The sequence below is a fragment of the Eubalaena glacialis genome, chromosome 1, assembly GCF_028564815.1.
Source record: "Eubalaena glacialis isolate mEubGla1 chromosome 1, mEubGla1.1.hap2.+ XY, whole genome shotgun sequence".
NCBI classification, from domain to species: domain Eukaryota; kingdom Metazoa; phylum Chordata; class Mammalia; order Artiodactyla; family Balaenidae; genus Eubalaena; species Eubalaena glacialis.
The window spans coordinates 183,718,905-183,743,629 of NC_083716.1; the positions used below are offsets into that span (position 1 = coordinate 183,718,905).

Genomic DNA, 24,725 nt, shown 5'->3' on the forward strand with positions numbered 1-24,725 from the left:
TGATTTAATATTATACAATTTTTTGAGGGGTTTCCTGGCTATTCTTGCATGTTTATTCTTCCAAACATACTATATAATCAATTTATTTAGCTCTAGGAAAAAAACCTGATAGCATTTTTACTGGAATTTTATGAAATTGTTTATATAAACATAGGAATAACTAAGATCTTTACAATGTTGCATTTTTCTATGAACACAGTTCATCTTTCCAACTAAGTTAATTTTATATCTTCATGACTGCCTATAATTTTCTTCACATAAGTTTTGAACATTTCTTGTTAAACATACACTGAGGTATTTTGTTTTTAGCTATCAGACATACAGTCTTTTCTTCCATTATGTCTTCTAACTGGTTTTTGTGTCTATTGATTCAATAATCATATTGTGGTAGTATTAGTATTATTGTTCTGAAACTGTTGTGTATGTAACAAAAAATGTATATATATTGGTGTCATTGAGAACTCGGATTTGCAGCTTTGGTGAGAGCAGACACAAATGTAAGATCAATGACAGTAAGTAAAAATCCTGTAGTTCTGAAAATGAATCTGAGGTAGCAATACTACTTCATAATATGTGTTTTAAAAGACTCATTTTCTAGTTCTGTCCACTGGAAAAGCCTGTAAACAATGGTTAACCCAACAGCAATGAGCACTTCCAGAGCCCTGATTGTGTCTCTAAATACTATTTCCCACCAAAAGGAACCAAACCTCTTGGAAAGATGGCTGATTCCAGGTGTGAGGCAGGAAGTTTATTAAATGAATCTGGAATATCTTGTCATACCAAGTAGTAAGGAAGCAGCGATGGAAAACTACCAGGATTCTGTCCAAAGGATTTGGGCTCTAGCTTAAAGATGGGATCATTTGAGCATCAGTAGGGGATGCTAAATGCAATGGATTGAAACATATCAAGTATATTTAAATCCATAAGTTCAGTACGATACCAAAAAACTAAACTCATTAATCACCTTTAGAGGATGCTAGGGAACCAATCCATTGTGCTTTAAAAACAAACAAACAACAACAAAAACAAAACAAAACAAGAAACTGGTCTCAGAGTAATGAAAGAATCAAGAGGAACTTTCTCTTTACAGAATTTTTTCAACTAATAAATGAATAAGGAATGACAGAATTAGGATATCACCATTTGCAACCTCCTAATGAATTAATGAATCTGGGCAATGACCACCAATGGCTGCTCACATCACCAAAAAGAGACAATCAGGCAGTTTATACCTTCTAACAGAAGTGCAAAACACTGCATGTGAAATATTCTTGACAAAATAATTGAACCTGAATCTTATCAAGCCTCTACATCCAACTACCAATTTACAGCTTACAATGGCAGAGGAACACATTATACAACATCACAATCAACAAAATCCAAACTGTTGGAAACCCCAGGACAAACAGCCAGTTTCTTCAACAATAACAAATGAACAAAATTGCAAGGAAAATAAACAAAGAAAGAAATGGTAGGAAGACCTACAAAATTTTGTTGACATGCAAATGTATTTATTTGATCATATTTGAAAAGGCAGGGTAGAATAAATCCATTTTCTTCATGGTATCACTGTAAACAGACTGAATTTCAGAGCTCTTAGCTTGCTTCACAGACTTCTGAAGAGTGAACATAAGCAGCCCAGCAAGCCTCTTCCTTCCCCTCCAGGCTCTCCCGCACTTGTTGGGGTGGGGTGCTGCTGGGAGGGGTTGGTGATAACTGATGCTAAATAAATATCAGACGGTGAATTTGTCAAACTCTTTCTACCTCGTCCCATAGGCAACGGTGTGACTTGGATTATTCTTTAACTATAGTCATTGAGTAATCAAGTAAGTTTATCAAACACAGAATGGAGGGAAGTTTCCATTGTAGATAATTTCCAAAGGTAGGAATGGATGAACTCAGAGCTTAATTATTCAGTCCCTTCTTTTGTTGTCCAGAGTGAAGTATGCTAGTGATGGAGCTCAGATCCTTGGTCCATTGAGTCATTGGTGTAATGCACTCAGTTCCTTTGGAAAAGCCATCTTTGGATGGGGAAGAGAAGTTAGTTTATTATAATGATGGTACTATACGAGGAAAATCAAAGCAGCAAGCAGCAGGCAGTGACCCTTTCCTCTTGAACTCCAATGATCATTCCACTCCTGTCAGCTTTACAGTCCAAGCAAACTCAACTGGGAGAGCAGAGGGTCAGATCGAAGAAAGGAGGAGCCCTTTACCCAGATCTGTGGACCACTTCAGATCTTCTTGGATCCCAGCATCCTTACCTTTGTAGCTGAGGTAGTTATGAGGGTATACCATACAATTACCGTGTTCTTTTCCCATTGCACCCTCCGTGGTTTAGATGCATAGATAACCTCCCCATTATGCTCAGCCACTTCCAGCAGCAAGACGCCTTTCCTGGAAGATGATAACAATCAGTCCATCTTTAGTTGGTCCAATGTTGAGATGACAGTTGCCCCCCAGACTTTCTCTCTGAACCAGTTCTGAAATGATTTCAGATTCACTTGCGATGTCAGATATGGCCATGTCCCAATGATAGTCCTAGGATGCCTTGTCCATAGTGGTGCACATATCCTACTTGTGATCTAGCAACCTCCCTGGTTTGAATTTACCTTGATAGTTGCAGTATCCTCCATGATAACAGGAGTATTTCTGACCCCATCATCAATCACTACCACTTCATCCTTGACAGGGATATCATTGTAGAGCCAAGAAAGAAAATTTGTAGAGTTCCAATAAGTATCAGGATATTCTTACTCTCCATCAGACCAAAAGCAGGTCAGGTTTCTACTTGCTAACAAGGTCATAAAGCTCTGCCATTGTTTTCACACTGAAAAATACTGTGTTTTTGAAGCCATTTTTCTTAAAATAGGTAGAGTGGGTGGAACCATTCTAAGAATGGGTGATACAGTCCATAGCTGTATGTTCCTCTTCAGGACAGCTGCTCCCAACTCATCAACTTATCAAAACACAGTGGGGGTCAGGTCCTCCAAGTTCCAGCTCCACGACACAGGACTCAGCTAGTTTGTGAAGCCTTGGTGATGCTTTGTGGCCAAGACTATATATGGAGCTTGGAAGAGGTCAGCCCGCTTGGGGTGGAAGAAGTCTCGGTGAACTGCCACCCCAAATCCAAGTAGCTAAAGCACGGTGGGTGGTTGTCACACCTGAAGTGCTTGTCCTGGGGCCGCCACTCGCCCTTCCGGTGCCACCAGAACCACTTGCTGCCCCAGGCTGGCGCCCAAGACATACTCCAGGCCACTGCACCCCAAATGTTGCCTCGTGGAGCCAGCCCGGAGTCAAGACTCAGCCCACCCCAGGTACAGTGGCCCCTGGCGCATGCTGAGCCCCGAGTGCCCTCCCGGCCCTCCTAGCAGCAGCCGCTCGCCTGCCACCCCATCCCGAGAGTGGGGACGCCTGTCTCTTGGTTTATTGACTTTTAATAAACCAAGCCTAATGAATGGAGCTTGTTTGGAACCTCACTCAAGCAAAGGAAACATTTTGTTATGTGCTGTTTTAAGAAAAACAGGACCAGCATGGTGTTCATGAAAAGTAGATGAGATGGGCTGCAGAAATCAGGAAGAACTGAGAGCGCTGGGGTCCAGAAGTGGGGGTGGGGGGGGTGAAAGCACAGGCCAAGTGAGGCGGACGCGGCTCCTTCCTCACTAAGTGACACCCGTCACAACCTCATTTATCTATTGTCTCCGATTTGCTCATCTGGGAAATATTTGGGTTTGAAAAGAATCTTAGAATAGGGATCCAGAAAAAGCTTAGCTATATTAAACCGTGCCCTCCAATTCAACTGGAGATAAAACAAGAGAGGAAGGAGACACATCTCCAAATTCAATTCTGCTATCTTCGCTTATGTTTTATGGAGAACTTATGTCATTCACAAAAGAGACGTCATTTCCCCAGGGGAGACAGCAGGTGTACATTTTCTCTCAAGGCTATTTAATTGCTGTCAAGAAGACATATGATTAACAAAACCAAATGCTGGAAATATGAAGTATAGACAATTTTAAAGTTGTTTATGTAGTTGATTACAGTATATCACACAATGTGTTTACTTGCCATAAACCTGCCTATCAGAGACTGTTTCCACACCTGTGCATCTGCACTAAACAGCCCACCGCTTAGCTGTGTGTAAATTCCCAGCTGAGAGAATGGCCAGCACCTGGCAGAAGCAGCTTTCTCTTGTGGCGTCTGTTACCCCTTGGGCACCAGCTTTGCACCAGTGAAGGTGGGGCCTGAGCCCTGCGGACCCGTAGCATCCTCTGCTTTGATGAGAGAGCCCTTTGAGCTCTACAGAAGGAAAATAGTATGGAAATGACAGGCCTTTGGGGTTCTTCATTGTTCTTTGTGACCTTGCTGCTCAAAGTGAGGCCCACTGTCTGTAATCTGTTGGTTATTGTTCAGAGATGAGACAAGAATGGAGTTGAGAGGAAGCATTTAGAGTTGTTGACAGCCATGTGGCAGCCTAAGTTTATGTCTGTTGAATCTAATTCAAAAATGGGACTTGAATTTTGTGTATATTGATTTTTTTATTCCATTTTAAATTATTTTTTATTGCACTTTGCAAAATATCAGGCTGTGACAGATTGGAAATAAAAAAAGAAACTGATCCTTCACCACGCATAGTTTGAGAAGCATTGCTTCAGAGCAGTAGCCCACATGCATGCTACATCCCAGGGTTTCATTTTGACACTCTGACGGTTCCCAAGGGGCAGCCAATGGCAAAAAATGTGGATCTACAAAGATGGTCTCCCCAAACGGTCAGAAGGTCCCTCACAGGTGAGAAGCAGGTATCTAATCTACCACACATGTGTTAGGTCCATGGCAGGGGTTGGTAGACTTAATGAAACCAGCCCAGCTGACCCCTTGTCACAACATAACTGCAGGCTTTTCACTAGTACTAGTAGCAGCAGCAGCTAAGATTTACAAAGGACTTATTATGATGCAGATACTGTCCTAAATACTTTACATATACAAAATATTAAATAGCTTCTCTGTCTTTGGAGTAATATATAGTCTCCCCTATGCATGTAGCAAGAGAAGTATAGCATCAAGTCTGTTTACAGTGATTCCTTGTATAGCTATGAAAATTTGCTAACAACTGGCCTCTTTTTGGGGTATTTCAAGACATCATGCCATGTATACTAGAGACAATAATGAAAGAATGGAAACATAATACCCAGGAAATAAGAGTTTTGTGTTCAGATACTAGGAATAGAGCATAGCTGGAAAAAAATTTAATACAGAAACAGCATTCAGTATTGGAAATTGGGGGACAGGGGGAATAGGGGAATAGGGGGGTAGCTTGGACTATGTTTTCATATTTTTGTTGTTGCATTTGGAAATTCTCGGGCATGAAACAGAGAAAAAAATATAAATGTAAGAAGCAAAGACAACAACATAAGACAACTTGCATCAGAGCATAGACACCTTAACCAAGATGAAGTCTTCCATCTACAACTTTTCTCCCCCCAACCTGGCTGATTTTTTGAAAAGATAAACAAAATTTTAAAGCCTTTAGATGGACTAAAGAAAAAAGAGAGAAGACTCAAATACATAAGACCAGAGATGAAAGAGGAAACATTACAACTGATACTATACAAATACAAAGGATCACAAGAGACTATTACAGTTATATGCCAACAAACTGGATAACTTAGAAGAAATAGATATACTCCAAGAAACATACAACCTACCAAGACTGAATCATAAAGAAATAGAAAATCTGAACAGAGCAATAACAAGTAAGGAGACTGAAAAACCTCCAAATAAAGAAAAGCCTAGGACCAGATGGTTTCACTGGTGAATTCTTCCCAACATTTTAAATTAATGCCAATTCTTCCCAAACTCTTCCAAAAAATTAAGAGGAGGGAACACTCTCAAACTTGTTTTATGAGGCTAGCATTACCCTGATAACAAGGCCAGATAAGGATAGTATAAGAAAAAAAAAAAAAAACTATAGACCAATATCCTTGATGAATATTGATGCATAAATTCTCAACAAAATACTAGCAAACCAAATTCAATAGAACATTAAAGGGATCATACACCATGATCAAACTGGATTTACCCCTGGGATGCAAGAGTGGTTCAACAGTGCAAATCAATAAATGTGATATACCACATTAATAGAATGAAAGATAAAGATCAGACGATCATCTCAATAGATGCAGAAATAGCATTTGACAAAATTTAATATTCTTTCATGATAAAAACTCTCCACAAACTGGATATAGAAAGAAGATATTTCAACATAATAAAGGCCATATATGACGAACCCACAACTAACACCATACTCAGTCTTTTCCTCTAAGATCAGGAACAAGACAAGAATGCCCACTCTCACCACTCCTATTCAACATAGTACTAGAAGTCCTAGCCAGAGCAATCAGGTAAGAAAATGATATAAAAGGCATCCAAATTGGAAAGTAAGAACTAAAAATGTCTCTTCTTCAGATGATATGATCTTTTATATAGATAATCCTAAAGACTCCACCAAAAAACTGTTAAAACTAATTGGCGAATTCAGTAAAGTTGCAGGATATAAAATTAACAGACAGAAGTCAGATGTGTTTCTATACACTAACAATGAAATATTTCAAAAAGAAATTAAGAAAACAGTCCCATTCACAATAGCATCAACAACAATAAAATACTTAGGAATAAATTTAACCAAGGAGGTAAAAGACCGGTACACTGAAAACTATAAGACTTCGAGGAAAGCGATTGAAGACACAAGTAAATGGAAAGATATTCCCTGTTAATAGTGTTTAAATCTCCATCCTGCTCAAGTCATCTATAGATTCAATGCAATCCCTATTAAATTGCAAAGCCATTTTTCATAGAAACAGAAAAAACAGTCCTAAAATTTGTATAGAACAAAAGATTTCAAATAGCCAAAACAACCTGAGAAAGAAAACAAAGCAGGAGGCATCACTTCCTGATTTCAGACTAAACTACAAAGCTGTAGTAATCAGAACAGTATTATACTGGCATAAAAAATAGACACAGACACCAATGGAGCAGAATAAAGACCCCATGAATGAACCCTTGCATATACAGTCAACTAGTATTTGATAAGGGAGCCAAGAATACTCAATGAGGAAAAGATAGTCTCTGCAGTAAATGGTGTTCAGAAAACTGGGTAGACACATACAGAAGAATAAAATTGGACCCTTATCTTACAAAAATTAACTCAAAATGGATTAAAGACTTAAACATGAGACATGAAACCATAAAACTCTTAGAAGAAAATATAGGGAAAAACCCCGTTGACATTGGTCTTGAAAATATTTCTTTGGATATGACACCAGAAGCAAAAGCAACAAAAGCAAAAATTAATAAGTGGGACTACATCAAACTAAAAAGCTTCTGAGCAGCAAAAGAAACAATCAACAAAATGAAAAGCCCACCTATGGGATGGGGGGAATATTTACAAATCATGTATCTGACAATAAGTTAATGCCCCAAATATAGAAAGAACTCAGACAACTCAATAGCAAAAAAACCAAACAATCCAATTAAAAAATAAGCAAAGGACCTGAATAGATAGGTCCTTTCCAAAGAAGACATACAAATGGCCAACAGGTACATGAAAAGATGCTCAACATCACTAATCATCAGGGATATGCAAATCAAAACCACAATGAAATATCACTTCACACATATTAGGATAGCTATTATCAAAAAGACAAGAGGGGGGCTTCCCTGGTGGCGCAGTGGTTGAGAATCTGCCTGCCAATGCAGGGGACACGGGTTCGAGCCCTGGTCTGGGAAGATCCCACATGCCGTGGAGCAGCTAGGCCCGTGAGCCACAATTACTGAGCCTGCGCGTCTGGAGCCTGTGCTCCACAACAAGAGAGGCCGCGATAATGAGAGGCCCGCGCACCGCGATTAAGAGTGGCCCCCACTTGCCACAACTAGAGAAAGCCCTCACACAGAAACGAAGACCCAACACAGTCATAAATAAATAAATAAATAAATAAATAAATAAATAAATAAAATAAAAAAAAAAAAGATAAGAGGTAAGTATTGGCAAGGATGTAGAGAAAATGGAATCTTTGCACACTGTTGGTAGGAATGTAAATTGTTGCAGCCACTATGGAAAATAGTTATAGAGGTTCCTCAAAAAATTAAAACTACCATATGATCCAGAAATCCTGCTTCTGGGTATATATCCAATGGAAATAAAATCAGATCTTGAAGAGATAACTGTAGCATCATTCACAATAGCCAAGATACAGAGACAACCTAAGGGCCCATCAACAGATGAATGGAAAAGAAGATGTGGTATATACAGGGAATTATAGTCATTATTTTGATATATATAGTGGAGAATAATCTGCAAAAATACTGAGCCACTATGCTCTACACCTGAAACTAACATAATATTATAAATCAGCTATACTTCAATAAAAAAGATGTGATATATATACAATCAAATATTATTCAGCCATGAGAAAGAAGTAAATTCTGCCATTTGTGACAACATGGATGAAACTGGAGGACATTATGCTATGTGAAATATCGATAAGGCAGACAGAGAAACACAAATACTGTATGATATCACTTATCTGTGGAATCTAAAAAAGCCAAACTCATAGAAACAGAGAGTAGAATGGCAGCTAACAGGGGCTGTGGGTGAAGGAAATGGGGAGATGTGGGTCAAACTTTCAGTTATAAGATGAAAAAGTTTGGGGGATCTAATGTACAGCGTGGTGATTATAATTAACAATGTTGTATTATATACTTGAAAGTTGCTAAGAGAGTAGATCTTAAATGTTCTCACCACAAAAAAGAAATGATAATTATGTGAGGTGATAGAGGTGTTAGCTCACACTATGGTGGTATATATATCATTTCACAATATATGCGTATCAAATCAACACGCTGTACATCTGAAACTTACACAATGTTATATATCAGTTATGTTTCAATAAAGCTGATAAGAGATATTTTCTTTATTGATAAAATGACAATCTTGTGGGGAAAAAACCCACAAAAACATGTTTCTGTGATCCTCTCTTGCACACTGGTTCTTTCTGCCCTGGATCAAATGCTTCATTAAGTGACTGTTATTATTGCTGATCTCCTCTCTTCAAAATATCTACCCATCTATTGTTTTCTCTTACGGTCCTTCTTGGAATCTGAAACCACATATTCTAAGGAAATTCAAGAATCAATCTAAAGGAATTTTTAAATTTACTATTTTACATAGATTGGATTGGGTCACTACAAAATACAATCTTTTTTGTCAGCTCTAGGCAAAGTATTTCTTTTCTTTGCCTAGGCGAAGTATTTCTTTTCTTTCCAAGTCCATGTTGTTGAAAAACTTACCAGGAACTTCCCCAAAAGCTGGGTCTTGATGCTAAAGTGCACTCCCAGAAGTGCAAAGATAATGTGTAAAAAAGAAAATATCTGTCAGTGATGTAGATGAAAATGAACGTTAGAGCAATTCCTGGGCAGCAGAGAAAGAACCCAACGTTTACATAATCCTAATGTGCATACATGGCTTCTTCATATTTTCCTGCTAAAACTCATCTGGCTTTGCTCAAGTCCTCAAATGCAGTGAATTCTAGGCAGCACCTGATATTTATTCATGCCATTGTCAAGAGCATCTTTGCAGTTCTTGCCAAGGTTTGTCATTGAATATGTTTATCCAGCTGCATGGCAAAAACATAATACACAGTCATCATTTTACTCAGTCACCTACTCAATATTTTCTTCTATGATTAAATTAATTCATAAATATTACACTTTTAATACCAGAAAGCTATGGTTCATCCAGCCAGTTGAATACTTGTTTGTCCATTTTCTAATGTTGCTGGGCACTCAGTCATTTCATTATAGAGTTTGAAAAATGAAAAGCATTGCATTTACTTAACATGCACAATAAACAGAGCAGGATCCTTCTATGAGCTCCTTTATTATGCAGTGCAAGGCTGTAGGAGGAATTTTGTGAGAAACACTGGAGACCTGTGGGGGGGTGTTTTGGAAATGGTTCTGGTGTATGCAAGCAAATATGCTCTGATTGCCTAATGCATAGGACAGAAACGCTGGCTCTATTTGCAGCTGGCACAGTTTTTTGCTCAACCCTGGAGGGTTTCAAATAAACACACACATCTTGGCCTTACTCGTACCTGATTCATTACCAGACTGTGCTCACGAATCCTCTAAGCTGTTTCCATGTACTGTGGCATTTTTGAGACTCCTTCCTTTAAACACCCACACCCAGTCTGGTTTTTTAAAGCAGCCTCCAGAAGCTCTTAAGTACTCATCTCCATAGTAAAAGGATGGAAGCTTATGGGCAAGAGTCTGCTTTGCCCTCCAGTGCTGACCTTGGTGACAGCAGCACAATATGCCTCTAAATAGATACCTGGCCCCGGAGGCAAGAGCCATATACCACAGGACACTTATTAAATCACCTTCTGAATGAAATATTTATAGCCAGCACTGCAGGGCAGTTAGCTTTTCTAGAATTATATCCAAATTTGCTCCATCATTCTGGGAATAGCCTTGGTTAGCAATTGCTCATAATGTCAATGCTTTTGGAAACTTTTTACAGTCGTTTTATTGTTTTTAGTTCAAAAATAAAACTTAAAGGAGCTTGAAAACTAGGTTCTTAGATGATCACATGATGGCCTGATTTCCGTGGTTTCAGTTCTGTGCATTTTACTTTACGTGCATCCACTGAAATTAACCAAAATTAATCCATATTTGAACAAAGACTGTGTATACAAATAAGCCCTAACACTAACTGAAGCGTTTGGAATGCATTGGCCCTGGGAGGTGAAGAAGTTATAGCAAACAACATATGGGCTTTAAAACCTGGAACTATCCAAGACAGAACAAGAAAGCTATTTTCACTTTCCTTGTTCCTTTTTTTTTTCCTCCAGAAGATGAGTAATTCCTAATCACATTTTATTTTCATCTTTAGAGCTGTATCCTGAAAGAGCCAGGTCGATTTTAAACTGCTGGTGAGTTTGCAGCCCTGTCCAATAATTACCTAATGCATTTGTGTCATCTGCTTTCCTTGTTGTGTGAAAACACACTAAGGAAATGTGTAAGTCCACTGAATTGTTCCCAACTCTTTTATTCACCTTTCAGCATGCTAGTTCCTTCCCTTGGCATTGATATCATTATGCATTTGTCAAAGATAGACTGTCACTTCAGGGCCTCTATTATGTGCAAGAATTGGCAGCAAATTTTGCCACTGGGATTTGCTTATATCCTCTGTATGTTATTGTACTTCTTTGGAATTCAGTAAATTCCGTACACCCACTTCTTTGATGTTCATTCCAGCCCCTAAATGTGGAAACAATGACTGAAATTTTGGATCAAAGCATCTCATAGATGGCAGGCAACACAACTCTCTGATTATTCACTAGAACAGAGGGGACCTCCCCTTCCCACCTCCCCCCCTAAAATCTAGGCCAACAGTCCTCCAGGAACAGCTCTGGCTTCCCTAGTGCAAAGTCACGAGAGGAAGCTAAAGAAAACCACTCCAAGGTTTTAGGAAAAAGAAAGAGACTAAACTGAACAGCTAAAGTGAAGCTCGTGGTCATTTCTAACTATAGAGAAAGCTAACTACTGTCCCAGTTGGTTCTCCCGTTTCTTTTCCACTGGTCATGCTCTAGTCTAGCACTTCTACTGGGCCAGGCTTATTTCAGGTTTGGAAAAGTCTCCAGATCTAATTTCTATATAACGTCAGCTGTACAAGATGGCCTGGATTTTTTTAATGCATGCTTAAAAGAAGAGGTAAACGGTCCAGGAAGTAAGAAGTTTTTAAAGTTATTGAAAAAAAAACAGAACTACCAAAATTTCAATGAGTTACTTTTGCAAACTATAATTAGCTGTCTGGAACACATTTTCAGTGTTTGCTTTTGCTTTACTCCTGGGATGCCAGTGCAAATAATTACTTCATTCAATTTATTTCACAGGTCAACTTTGACTCATAAAAGCATTAAAGCAGGTAACCCCCTAGGGATTTTGGGAAGACAGATGAGCAAATAGATATGAAACTGTTGTAAGCACTTTCATACAACAGGGGGAAAAAGGCACTTATAAATCCAGGGTATTTTATGGTTATGTGTTCACTTCACTCCATTTGGTATCCAGAATGTGCTAGTTATAATTAATACACAATGTTGGGAACTATCATAAAAGTACCATACTCTTTTTAAATATAGTGAAGAAGATAATTGTGTTTGAGGAATCTCATCCTGTGTAAATTAGAAGAATTCCCAGTAGAGTGCCATAATTGAGAATTGGACTGACTGCACTGAATGGAGAAGAGAGTCCTCTTAGCATGACAGCCTGTGTTCAATCAAAAGGTAGAGTGTCAAGGAGGTAACATGACAGCCCTTAAAATACCAGTTTCAGATTGCCTAAGTGAGAAGTTTTTACTGCCCAGACGTATGCAACAGTGACATCCAGCGGTTGTGGAAATAATTACAAGTGAATCTCATTTTAAAATACAAAGTAAGTTTTAAATTATAATTGAATATTCTGTATTGTCAAATGCTGTCTACATTCTTTATCTGGCTACAGTGTAAGTCAATAGTTCAGGCTGGATGCCAAGTAAAGCAAAACTCACTCTGTTTATTTCCTAAGTAGTTTCCAAAGTCTGTTGTTCTGTTAGTCTTATTTTGATGTTTTATAATTTAACTAAAATTATAGTGGGTCTACTCTCCAAGGGTCTCCCTGACCCTCCTAAGCACACTTAGATATTTTTGCAAGCACAACTGAGACTGTGTGCGTGCTGCAGACACACAGCAGAAGTGAAAGCTGTACTTGACTCCACTGTTAAATACTCCAGGGAAGGCATCTGTGACCCTGAACATTTTCATTGTTGTGGAATTGCTCAAAGAAGTTCATTAAGATTTTTTCCAAGTCATTGAAGATGAAGAGAAAGAAGAAAGGGAAAGGGAAGAAAAGGAAAGGAAAATAAAGAGGATGAGGAAGGAAAGAAAAAAGGAAGGAAGGAAGGGAGGGAGGGAGGAGAGAGAAGAAAGAACAGGACTACTCACTGCTCTTTAACAAGTTTTGGTCATATGTCCATGTGTGATAATAGATCTAAAGAGGGAATTCAAAAAGATAATTAGCCTCCCCCCAACTTCTGGTTTTAAATTGCATTCCTTCAACGGCCAGCCAATTAACTAAGATAAAAAATAATAATTTTCATTTAAAACAATCTGAGAAAAGCTGCTGCTGCTGTACCTAGAACAGTGCCACTTGTAAGAGGATGCTAGCAAGGCATGCCCCTCCATCACGCTGGGAAAGAACTCTCAACAGAAGCCTATTAGGTCACCTCAACCAGTAAATTATTTATGTCCATGTCAATGCCGAGCACATCAGGTGACTGCTTACCAACTTCCCAGGCGGCACTCCTTCTGAGAAACCGTCGTCTTGTGCCAAGCCGTTTCTCAATCTTAGACTCCCTCCTCATATTGGGGTTTTTTTCCCTTCATCCGCCTGCCTCCTTAAAGTTCTCACAATGGGAAGAACTTACAGGCACCCTCTCAACTTCTCCTTGTTAGAGGAGGGAAGAAACTAACAAACAAGCTGAACATCTATCCAACTCCAATAAGATAATCAAGACATAATTCCATAAAGAGCTCCAAATGCCCTTTAGCTCATATACCCCCGTTGTGCCCTAAGAGGAAAAAGAACCGCACAGAAGCTGTGTCGGATTGAAGGAGCACGTGCACGTGAAACCTGTGAGGGGCACTCAGCAGAGAGCGTCAGGACAAAGAGGTGGGGATGGTCTCTGTGAGGAAAGTCTGGGAAACGATTCCCATTTGTGTCAGTGAGAGTTAGGGGAGATGTACACTGAAACAGAGCAGGAAAATCTGCAGGCTTTAGCCAGGTTTGTTTGCTTTTACGAGGCCTTTGAACTGTAAGGGGGATTATCCAGATTCTGGAGCGAAAGAATGCGTGTTCCTATCACTGCTCTCCTAGTATCTTCACTTGGAGATGCCTCTGGCTTCTTGCTTCTTTGTGGGGAGTATATGGAGAATTAGCACACCCAGATCTCACCTCTCCTTTTAGTTCCGCTGAAGTCTGGCTGGGTGGCTCTTATCTTGTGCACCCTGGAACTCTGATTCAAAGATTTCTAGAGTCAAGATTGGGGTCCCTCGAGAGCAAAGGTAGAACCTCCCCTTGACAAGCTGGGACCTCCTACACCAAGATGGCCATGGCCACCACCTTACCAGCTCCTGCCAGTCCAAGTAGCAAGAGGCTGGCATGAGGGATCAGTTCCCTGCTTTTCTCCCTAAAGAAAAATCCTGCCTTGCAAAGCTTTCTTCAGTGTCTCAGGACCAAAAAAAAAAAAAAAAAAAAAAAGCAGTTACACAACATGCATATCATCTCCTGGCTTATAGCTTCGGGTATAGTTTTACTGCAGTATATAATCTAATAATCCATTTAATTTCTTTAGAGAGATGTTATATATATACAGGTGGCATTTGGATGGAATCACATGCCATAAATCTGTCTGCTCCTATCCAGGTTCAGAATACAGAAGAAGAATCTGTTTTATAGACATTCTAGAATTTTTACATGGTCAATTGGCTGGTTTTGTATTCTGGAACATATCAGAGCATCTACAGGAAAATATATATATAAATTCTATAAAATGGTGGCAGGATTTCTGATTTACTGATACTGCTGGTTTGAATTTTCACAAAAATATTTAGCTATAGGACAATGTATTAGGTGTATTCTTAAAGGTAAATAACTGCAGCCAATAAAAGTTGGGCCTGTAAAGGGTCCCATCTTCTACTAGTTTTCTGCACCAAGAATTATTACCAGTGTAATCATGGCTCCCTGCACACTAATATTTCCTCTGATACAGTATGATCAATGTTGTGGAAAAACATTTATTATATTTCTTCTAGCTACTTAAAGGCATTACTGAATTATGGGCATCACAAAACGAATCCACTGTGCATTTTTTCTTTATGTGACGTTTTTACAATCTTCATTTTCTGCTTTGCAGCCACTGAGCTATAGAGATCCACACTTTGTCCCTCTTACAACTGCCACTGGGGCCACCCTCTCCTTTCTGCTTTATTACGTCTGAAATGCACTTCATATGATAACATTCCTTTTCATTCTGTGCCGGACTCTTCTTTGAAAGGAAGAAGTTATGAAAGAAATTAAACAATCAGTGTTGTTAATAACAGTTCTTAATCTTCTTTCTTAACTAAGGTTATGAAGTTTAGACTGAGAAAAGGACAAGGGGAGGAAATGGTATTTTATGGAATCATTCCGGGAGAGCTGATGGAATGGGTGCGAGTTTTGCAGTTTTGACATTTAACAATTTTATTAGCATCTTTGCTTATTATGTACCTTAATCCACAAGATCTGCAGTGGGGAGAGAGTGTCCAGCTAACAGCTCGTGTCCCAGGCCCTACCAAGGGATGAATCAATTAGCAAGAGAAGCAATGATGCAAATGCTCCGGGGTCACTCGGGATGCTGTTTGCCTTTTTGATAGAGAAAGCACGCCATAAATAACATCACACTTCAGGAAATCATTCCAGGAGGCCCAGATACCAGTAAGGCTGCTGCCTGGGACGGAAGGAATCATTTGCTCATTGTGTGTATTTCCCCCATCATAGTCAATGGAAGATTTGTAGTAAAATCAAAGTATTTAAAAGGAGGACAGTATGTGGTAACGGAGGCATGTTTAGTAATTTTTTAGTACCAGAACCCATGATTTATTACCCAGAGTTAGAGCCAACTTTATTACAAAAATGACTTCACCCATAAAAACCTTATTCAGGGCTCTCAGGAGAATGCTGTAGTACCCAACAGCATTATTATCTAGCAAATATCCACAAACAATTCCCTCCTCAGTCTCATTTCCGCCCCCTTTCAAGGGGCAGGCTTCCCCCTTTACCTGCTGAAAAAGTGGGGTCCCAGGCAATGTTTTGTGCTCTTTCTGTGGTGATTTGCCTGGATGAGGCATTTAAAAGCCAGAGCAAAAGCTGCCTCCAGGGTCTCAGTCACATCTTCCCCAACCTCGTGCCCTGAGGAATAATGAGCAGAAGACACCCACTCACCCTTCATTTCCTCCCTGCACAGAGCTTTCCCGCTCCCTGCACTCCCACCCACTCCTCCAGAGCTTGGATCCCCATCAACTCAGAGGGGCTGGCTGAAGCTCTCCCCCTTCTGATTGCCATGGTAACCGCCGGCTGCACTAAAACTGCCAGGGCTGGGTGTCCAGGCTGGGTCCCCTGGGCGTACCAGGATCTGGGAACTAGCCCTCCATCTTATTAAACTCTGGTGTCAGCGCCTAGCAATTGTTTTAAATTTACACCCTCAGAGTGGCTTAGTGGGATTACATGTCCATTTGCATTAAAACAGGTTTCTGTCATTAAACTGCCATACAATAAGCTTCCTTGGGACAAATTAATGAGCTCTAAATATCATCAAGTAGAAGTTCACTTCACCAAGATGGCCAACAAGGGGGGCAAAAGGAAGTGGCTGCTCAGAAATCTTAGCCCAGGAGAAATATAAGTGCCAACTACAGAAGGAGGTCTTGTCTGGGTCCTTCTTCGCTGTGAGATAAGTGGCTCTGATTTAGAGCTGATCTGGGAGAGTTAGCAACGTCATCTCTATTCACCAAGAGCCCACAGTTCACTTCCTAGTCCCTATTCCAAATACACCTTTACCCTTGACTGTGTCTGCTGAAATTTGACGATGGACCACTGGACCCTTTTCTTTGTGACAGTATCTCAGTCTCATGTGCTTTACCCTGTTGTCTGTCTGTCCTTGAGGAACTTGGGTGCATCCAAGTTGCCTGGGAACAACAAGCACACAGCAGAGCACCATGTGTAGCTGGAATGAATGCTCCTAACTCTAAAATGCCGGGCTAGTTATTATGGGACTGTCTGGACCATCAATCAGGGACCTGGACCCTGGAACACTGGTCCTGATAAGGAGCACCCTACTCTCATCATCTAGAAGCAGAATAAGAACAGGGAACATGGGGCTTCTCTGGTGGCGCAGTGGTTGAGAATCTGCCTGCCAATGCAGGGGACACAGGTTCGAGCCCTGGTCTGGGAAGATCCCACATGCCGTGGAGCGGCTGGGCCCGTGAGCCACAACTACTGAGCCTGCGCGTCTGAAGCCTGTGCTGCGCAACAAGAGAGGCCGCGATAGTGAGAGGCCCGCGCACTGCGATGAAGAGTAGCCCCCGCTCGCCGCAACTAGAGAAAGCCCTCGCACAGAAACGAAGACCCAACACAGCCATAAATAAATAAATAAATAAATAAATAAATGTTAGAGAATTGTGTGAGTTGGTTGTTAAACAGCCATTGTTAGAATTTAAAAAAAAAAAAAAAAAGAACAGGGAACAGTTTTTAAGGATGGATTGTCCCTGCTCACAGGATTGCCAACACTTGCCCTTATAAATACATATACGTGTCTAAGTATAAATTTTTCATCAAAAACAAGTAAATCAACCTCCAAACTTTCTTTTATGTAAAGGAGGAAAGACTCGCTGCTAGACAGACTTCCCGATCTGCAGAAGCTGTGATCTCATTTCTGTATAGTCTTAACAGGGGACAGTAATGTATGATTGAGACACTGCTATATTTAGGAATGACAAGATGGGCATTACTAATAGCTTAATTGACATTAAGGCAATTACCCCTACCCTTATTACAGTTTGTAGAATTACACAGAAAATATTGGATGAGGCCTTTTTTCCCCTAGAGCTACCCAAGGATACAGCAGTTTATTTCATGCCAGATCCCTGCTTTGACATTAGATACTCAGCCATAGAATGATTCCAGTAAATCATTATAAATGCATTATAATAAAGATGTTATGAGCTATCAGATATTAACCCCCAACCCCTAAAGAGAGATAAATAGTCCAGTTGCATGATTCCCACTTTCGTTTCATAAGAAATAAGCTTTTGCAAAGAGCAACTGACTAATGAATTATAAAATGGTGTGTTGAGCTCAGATAATTAAACAATGCATTTTAGTGTCTAGTGCAGGATGAACACTAAATCATACACAAATAAAAAGGGAAAAGCCTAAACCCAAAGCCCAGCTCCTATTTTCAAATAACATTAAGGTTGGTCTACAGTCCAGAAATGCTCAACTGTTTTCTTATCTGATTAGAGGGACTTATCAAGTATAAGATCAAGACACAAGTAGGTCAATGAAACCAAGAGTCAGAGCAAGAATTCTGGAGGTGCTAATTTCAGATAAGCCCACAAGGTTATTTTAATGGAGATTTTACGCGGAGATTACCTTTCTTCCCAAAATGTTTAATGGAGCAAAAGTCTAGAAGAATCTGGAAGTTTCCAAGTTTCTTTATACTTTTATTTTTTATTTCTGAATTCGTAATAAAACATATTAGTTGGGGGGGGGTGGAGTAAAAACTCTGGTAGTAATGATGATCTTGGTCTTGTAGTGCTGGAAAGACAAACAGGAGGTGGAGAGATACAGAGGTTGGTTTGGGTTCTAACCACTGTCCTCAGATTTGTCACCAGGTCCAGCCGGGCTCCATCTAGTGGTCAGCCTTGGATCACCATGAAGTTTTTGCCTTCCGTGGCCCCTGTGTGGGGCTGGTTTGCCACTGACGGCCATTTTGGCATGTCCTGGGCTTGCCACAAGATTTGAAGCTGAGCTTAAGCACAGCTTGAATATGTATTTTAGTCTTCCAGCCTCTCAAAGACATGGTGACTGCTTCAAGGCAGTCTTCTGTTTCTTGGTCAAACAGCACACCACTAATGACTGTGTGGACAAAATCAGAGATGGCCTTGGACTCCGAGTGGGCAATGATCACCTGTGCTGGTGAGCAGGACTTCCCTGGAGCACCCGGTACCTCATGTTCCACTTGGCCATCCCTCTCCTGTGCTCCAGGCAAGCTAACCACATAGCCCTGTGCCCCCTCCACTTCCCCAACCCCATGTGTCACCCTCAACTGACACATGCAACTGACCTCATCTTTCTAAGGCTTCTTTTCTTCAAGAGCAATATGAGGATTTTAATAATGCCTACCCACAGGGTTGTATGAACATTAAATGAGATTTGTTATATGAAAATCTATCTATGTAAAATGCCTATTACAGAGTAAGCCCACAATTAAATGTTATTTATTTTTATTTTAGTTATCTTGTATTTTTTCTCTCCTGGTTCTTCTCTCTTCATTCTACCCTTACATCTTCCAGTTCTCTCTCTCTCTAGCTCCCTCTCTCTCTCTCTCTCACACACACACACACACACGCACACACATTTGCAAATCCCTGAAGGCAGACTCTCTGACTTATTCATTCAAGCATACCTTTCAGTGTCTAGCACAGTGTTTTGCTTAAGTTCACACTCCGTACATGTTTGCTACCCTAACAATATTAATAATATAATAGCTACTAGTAACATTTTCTGACCTCTTGGTATGAACCAGGCGCTATGCTAAGTATCATCACCTCATTTAATTCTTACAACAGGCCTCTGAGACAAGTACCATTTTCATCCTCATTTTATGGGAAACTAAAGTTTAAACATGATCTGTATCTTGCTCAAGGTCACACAAAGCTCATAATTGGGCAGCCAAGATGCAAAGAATCAGCCTAGATTTGGAGTCTCAGCTCTTAATTTCCACTGTGTTGAGCTGATTTTGTCAGCTTTCTCCTCTTCTAGACTGGGCTCCATTAAGGCATCAGTCATGAGCATGTACTCACTCTTAGATGAATGACCCTTAGGATCTCAATCTTTGGTGTTTCAGGAAGTCCAGAAGTATATGCGACCTCTAGTTTACAGCTACCCAAAAGTCACTTGCCTGCAAACTCCTGGGTCGTTACATAAAACCATCCAAAAAGACTTTACAATTGCGTACCCCATAAAGTTAATTCCACTTTGAGAGAATGTGTCTGAGGGAGATGATGCACTTAGTTATGTATTCAGGTTGGTGGCCACAGTAGATGGAGCTGTCCTGTCATCCTTGACAGCCTGGCTCACTGGCAGCCTCGCTCCATCACGCTGTCACAGGCCAGAGATGGTCTCCCCGTATTAGCTCAGAACAGTTATGCTTCCTGATGGTCCAAGCCTCACAAACCCCACACCTCCCTTAATTAAAGAAGTAAATTAAAAGGAATATTTCAACCTTAGGGATGAATTATTTTAGTAATTTGAGATTGATGCTTTATTGGATAAAAGGACACACAGGGGTTTATTAAAAATGCTGCCTTCCTGCATAGCACAGGGAGATCAGCTCGGTGCTTTGTGTCCACCTAGAGCGGTGGGATAGGGAGGGTGGGAGGGAGACACAAGAGGGAGGGGATATGGGGATATACGTATATGTATAGCTGATTCACTTTGTTATACAGCAGAAACTAACACACCATTGTAAAGCAGTTATACCCCAATAAAGATGTCTAAAAAAATAAAAATAAAAATAAGCTTTAAAAAAATAAATTGCTGCCTTCACGTACAAGGATCTGTGGAAGAGGTTGCCTGAGGCGGTGAGGAGTTTGTGTAGCCAGAGAGATGCACTTTTGAAACAGCAACCAGAGGGGCTAGGACTGAGGTCTGCTGCTGCAGAACATAGCCTGGCTATCTGTTGTACACTTGTCCTTCAGGCACAGTAGCCAGACATTTGGGATCTTCCGTGGTCTTCATTCAAACTTGCTGACCCTGAGCGCTGTGCTGGACACTACTAGGGTCACAAAGAGTCAGGGGTCCTCTCCTCTCAGGAGTATGGAGGCTACACGGCTCGGCTCCTTTGCGGTTAGATAGGCCGTGTGACTGGTCTGTTGCTGTAATCAGAGGTACTGTATGTCACTTCCAGGCCAAAGCATTTTATTGTCAGAAGACCCTCCAGCTCTCTCCTCCTCTGTAGAAGTGAGCTTGGAAGCATGTGTTGAGATGACAGAGGGCCCAGTACCCTAGATTCCTAAATGACTTGGTGGAGCCGAGTCCTCCACAGGCCCACGTTGTACATCAGCAAGAAATAAACTTTTTTTGGATTAAGCCACCAACATTTGGAGGCTGTTTATTACCACAGTAAAACCCAGACAACCCTGATTAATCCAGGAGCTGACTTTTTGTTCAGAAAATGTGGTCCTTCTTTCCAAGTCTTAACACCTTTATCTTTTTTCCAATAACTTTATCCACTCATTCAGTGGCTTACACAGATTTTTTCATGCTTTTGGTATAATCTCGGATGCCTAAGATTGCCAAATGACACTTAATTGGGCAGAGTGGTGGTTTGTCCTTCGTCCACTGATGAATATTGGCACTGTGAAAGAAGTGGGGGAGAAGAAGACAAGAAGAAGACAAGATCGGACTTCTGAACATAACATGGCAGAATGAGACAGTGAAACAGAAGGGGAAAATAGAGAAAATGAAAAAAGAGAACACGAGAGATAAAGAATGAAAAATAAATAAATAAATATAGAAAAGACAAAAAAAAGAAAAGTAGAGAAAACAACAACACCACAAAAGATAGGAAGTTTATTTCAAGTTAGCTATAGCCAGTTGCTTGCAGTTGGATTCCACTCCAGAAGGTATCTCTCAGGATATCTTTGACCTTCAGCACCCAGTGTATGTGCCTAGCATGTCAGGGTCCTCAAGAAATGTTGGTTGAAATCACAAATAAAGGAATGAATGAACCTTTGTTCTATAATCTTGGAAGCATGTATTGCTTGAACTGGTCTATGACTATGAATAGGCATTCCATCATACATTTAAAGTCAGTGGAAAAAGTGAGAGGGGAACTAGAAATAATTGAGTTTGAATAGCTCCTCACAACCTTTAAACCTGAGTCCTTGAAAAGGGCAACTACGAGGTCAGAACAATAATTCTTTGTCCTAGAAACAGGACATCACTGATGACTCAGAGCAGTCTGTTTAAGATAGTGTTTCAAATAAACTGGGTAGAAATGTCCTTGTTTTGTTTGCTTCTGGCTGGGCTGAACTGAGGGTACAGTCAGCATTGAGGTATCTATGGCCTTGATGTTGTGGAAGGTGACAGGAGGGAAATGGAATAAAATTTGCTGAATAATTTATTTTTGAAAAACTTCAAAGGGGGCAAGGAATAGCAATATTACCAGAGAGTTAATAAGAAGGTGGAGCTGGGAGGCATTCAACTGCCAAGTGGGAACCTCCAGTAGAATATTCACCTGGTTGGGGTAATTCACTTTCCAGAGATATATGAAAGGACTGTGGCAGGGCTGCCCCCCATTCAAGGATGCTCTCTGGTAAAGTCAAGGAAGCCTGTTCTAAGGGTATGGAAGGAAGTTAGCCCTTCCTCTGGGGGAAAGTATGAATCCAGTGTCTCCAGTCTGTGGACTTACTTGTGTGTGTGTTGTGTGTGTGTGTGTGCATCTGCATACATGCACACATGCTCATACACACTCATGCAAAGTTCAGATGTCTAGGACTTATGATGGGACTGGAAAGAACCAAATAAGCAGAAAGCTGCTGCCTGGCAGGCTGAAGGAGGATGACTGGTGTGGGCAGGAAAACAACATTCTGCACAGTAGTAGGGTATCCTTGTGGATCATATGGAAACACAGCAAAAGTGCTATACCAGCTTGGCTGCAGTTTTAAAGAAAAGGATTATCTCCTGCAATGAACTTTCTCCTGGGGATGAACACACTCTCTGCATCCAGATTCAAATCCATCAACTTCCACCTGTCGTCTCAAGCTACCCTCCTCTCCCATTTCTTATCAAAGGGACAAGCATTCTCGTTTCCTTGGCTCTAAATCACGAGCTTCTCCTCCTCATTCTTCCCTTCTTTCAATCTCTTCCCCTTTAAAATGTTTCTTGGATTCACTCTTTTCCTCTCCCTGCCTGGGCATATATCTAGCTGGTCTACCTAATTCCAGATCATTCCCCTTCCTATAGGAAATATAAGACCCACATGCAAATAATGAAATACTATCCCATAATCCAAGACAGAAATGATGAGTGTTACGGTAACAATGGCCCTAAGTACTAGATTTCCCAGACACTTCAGATTTCATGTAGTTTTTAAAATTTTCAATAAAGGTAATTTGTAAAATGCATATGTTGAAAGATAAAAATTTTTAAATATTATCTGATTTTTTTTGCATTTCTTTTTTTCCCCTTTGACCTTCTTCCTCCCCTATTCACGCAGCTGCCCATGTCTCTTGCTCTTTAGCTCAAGGAAGGGATGAAACAGCATTAAGCAGAAGAAGCATTTTCTTCCTGACTTGCGTATTTCAAAAGCACAGCCCCTTGGGGGGATAAAGACATCATTATTAGGGCAGAGGTGAAGGAGGAGGGAGCAAACATGAATATAAGCTAGGCTCTTCCTCTTCACCTCTAACCAAAGGGAAGACCCCCCCACGATTGATGGAGGTAGAGGGAGTGAAATTGGTAAATTAGTATGGTTACTTTGGAGGTGAATTTGACAGTATTTGGTAAGATTGAAACTCTGGAGAAATTTTTACACATATATGTAAAGATATTTGTACAAAAATGTTTCTTGCAGCATGACTTCTAAAGAAAAAAAACAACTTCTGACAACTTAAATGTTCAATCACAGAAGAGGCAATAAATTAAATGTGGAATTTTGGGTCAACCATAGACTATTCTTTTTTGTTTGTTTTTTTTCCTAACTTTTCATTTTATATTAGCGTATAGCCAATTAAAAACATTGTGATAGTTTCAGGTGCACAGCAAAGGAATTCAGCCATACATATACATGTATCCATTCTCCCCCAAACTCCCCTCCCATCCTGTATAGCAATTCAAAGACATTGTTTAAACAACAGGAAGAAATTATAGGGGAATCTAGACCTTAGAATCCAACTGCCTGATAAGCCTTAAGACTTGAAATATAAGTGCCTCGTTTGACAGATGAGAAGGAAGAGGGCCTGAAGTTAAATGGTTTCTCAAAACCAGCCTGCTGTTTACATTTCTGACCTGGCCTTTTGTCCATGATGTCATCTGATACCCCAAGCTGCCTGGTATAGTTTTCAGTCTATTCCAGGAAGTAGAAAGTTGTTCCCTCTGATCTCCCCAGTATGCTAGCACAGAAGAACAAGAAGAGGAGGGGAGAGGGGAGGAAGAAGAGGAGAAAGAGAGATGTCACCCCTTGCTCTTGAGGTCACAGTCCAGATGAAAAGCAGAATCAAAATTGGAAGCCATAAAAGCCCCCTAAGTAACCAGTTCTCATATTTCCTACATTCATACCTAAGGGGTCTCCCGGTCCTCTCTGGATCTCCATTTTCTTATTAGCAAAACAAGGGGTTCAAGTAGAAGAATTATATCCACCCTTAAGTTCAAAATATTATCCTTGCAACGAATCTACTTCTAGGTATAGAATCTGGCTGTCTAGATCTTCACTGTTGAAATCTTCACCCATAAAATAATTTTTCATCCACTTTCCCAAATCTTTTGTCCACACCCTAAAATTTTCCCCTGGTTGATCAAACCTAGATACCATATTTGATGCTTCTTTTCCAATATAATGTTTAATTCTCAACACTCCTAAAAACTTGTGGGAAGGATCTTCTGCCTAAGCTTTCAAGAGAGGCACTAAATAAAAATCTCAACACTAAATGTCAATCCCAGCAGTTTTTCAAAGATTGGCAGCCCGATGTCAGTGAAATGGCCTTGGCTCCATCTCTGTGAAAGCCTGAGGTGGGAGTGGAAGTCATCACAGCCCCGGCGCTGACCTCCCGGCATGATCTGGTGGGCCGAATGGGAGTGGGAGTCAGGAACTCCAC

At 40.4% G+C, this 24,725-nt stretch overlaps 1 pseudogene; it reads right to left on the reverse strand.

The window, feature by feature from the left end:
* Positions 1 to 2,035: 2,035 nt before the first annotated feature.
* On the reverse strand, positions 2,036 to 3,244 carry LOC133091589 (tissue alpha-L-fucosidase-like; annotated as a pseudogene).
* Between the last annotated feature and the right edge of the window lie 21,481 nt (positions 3,245 to 24,725).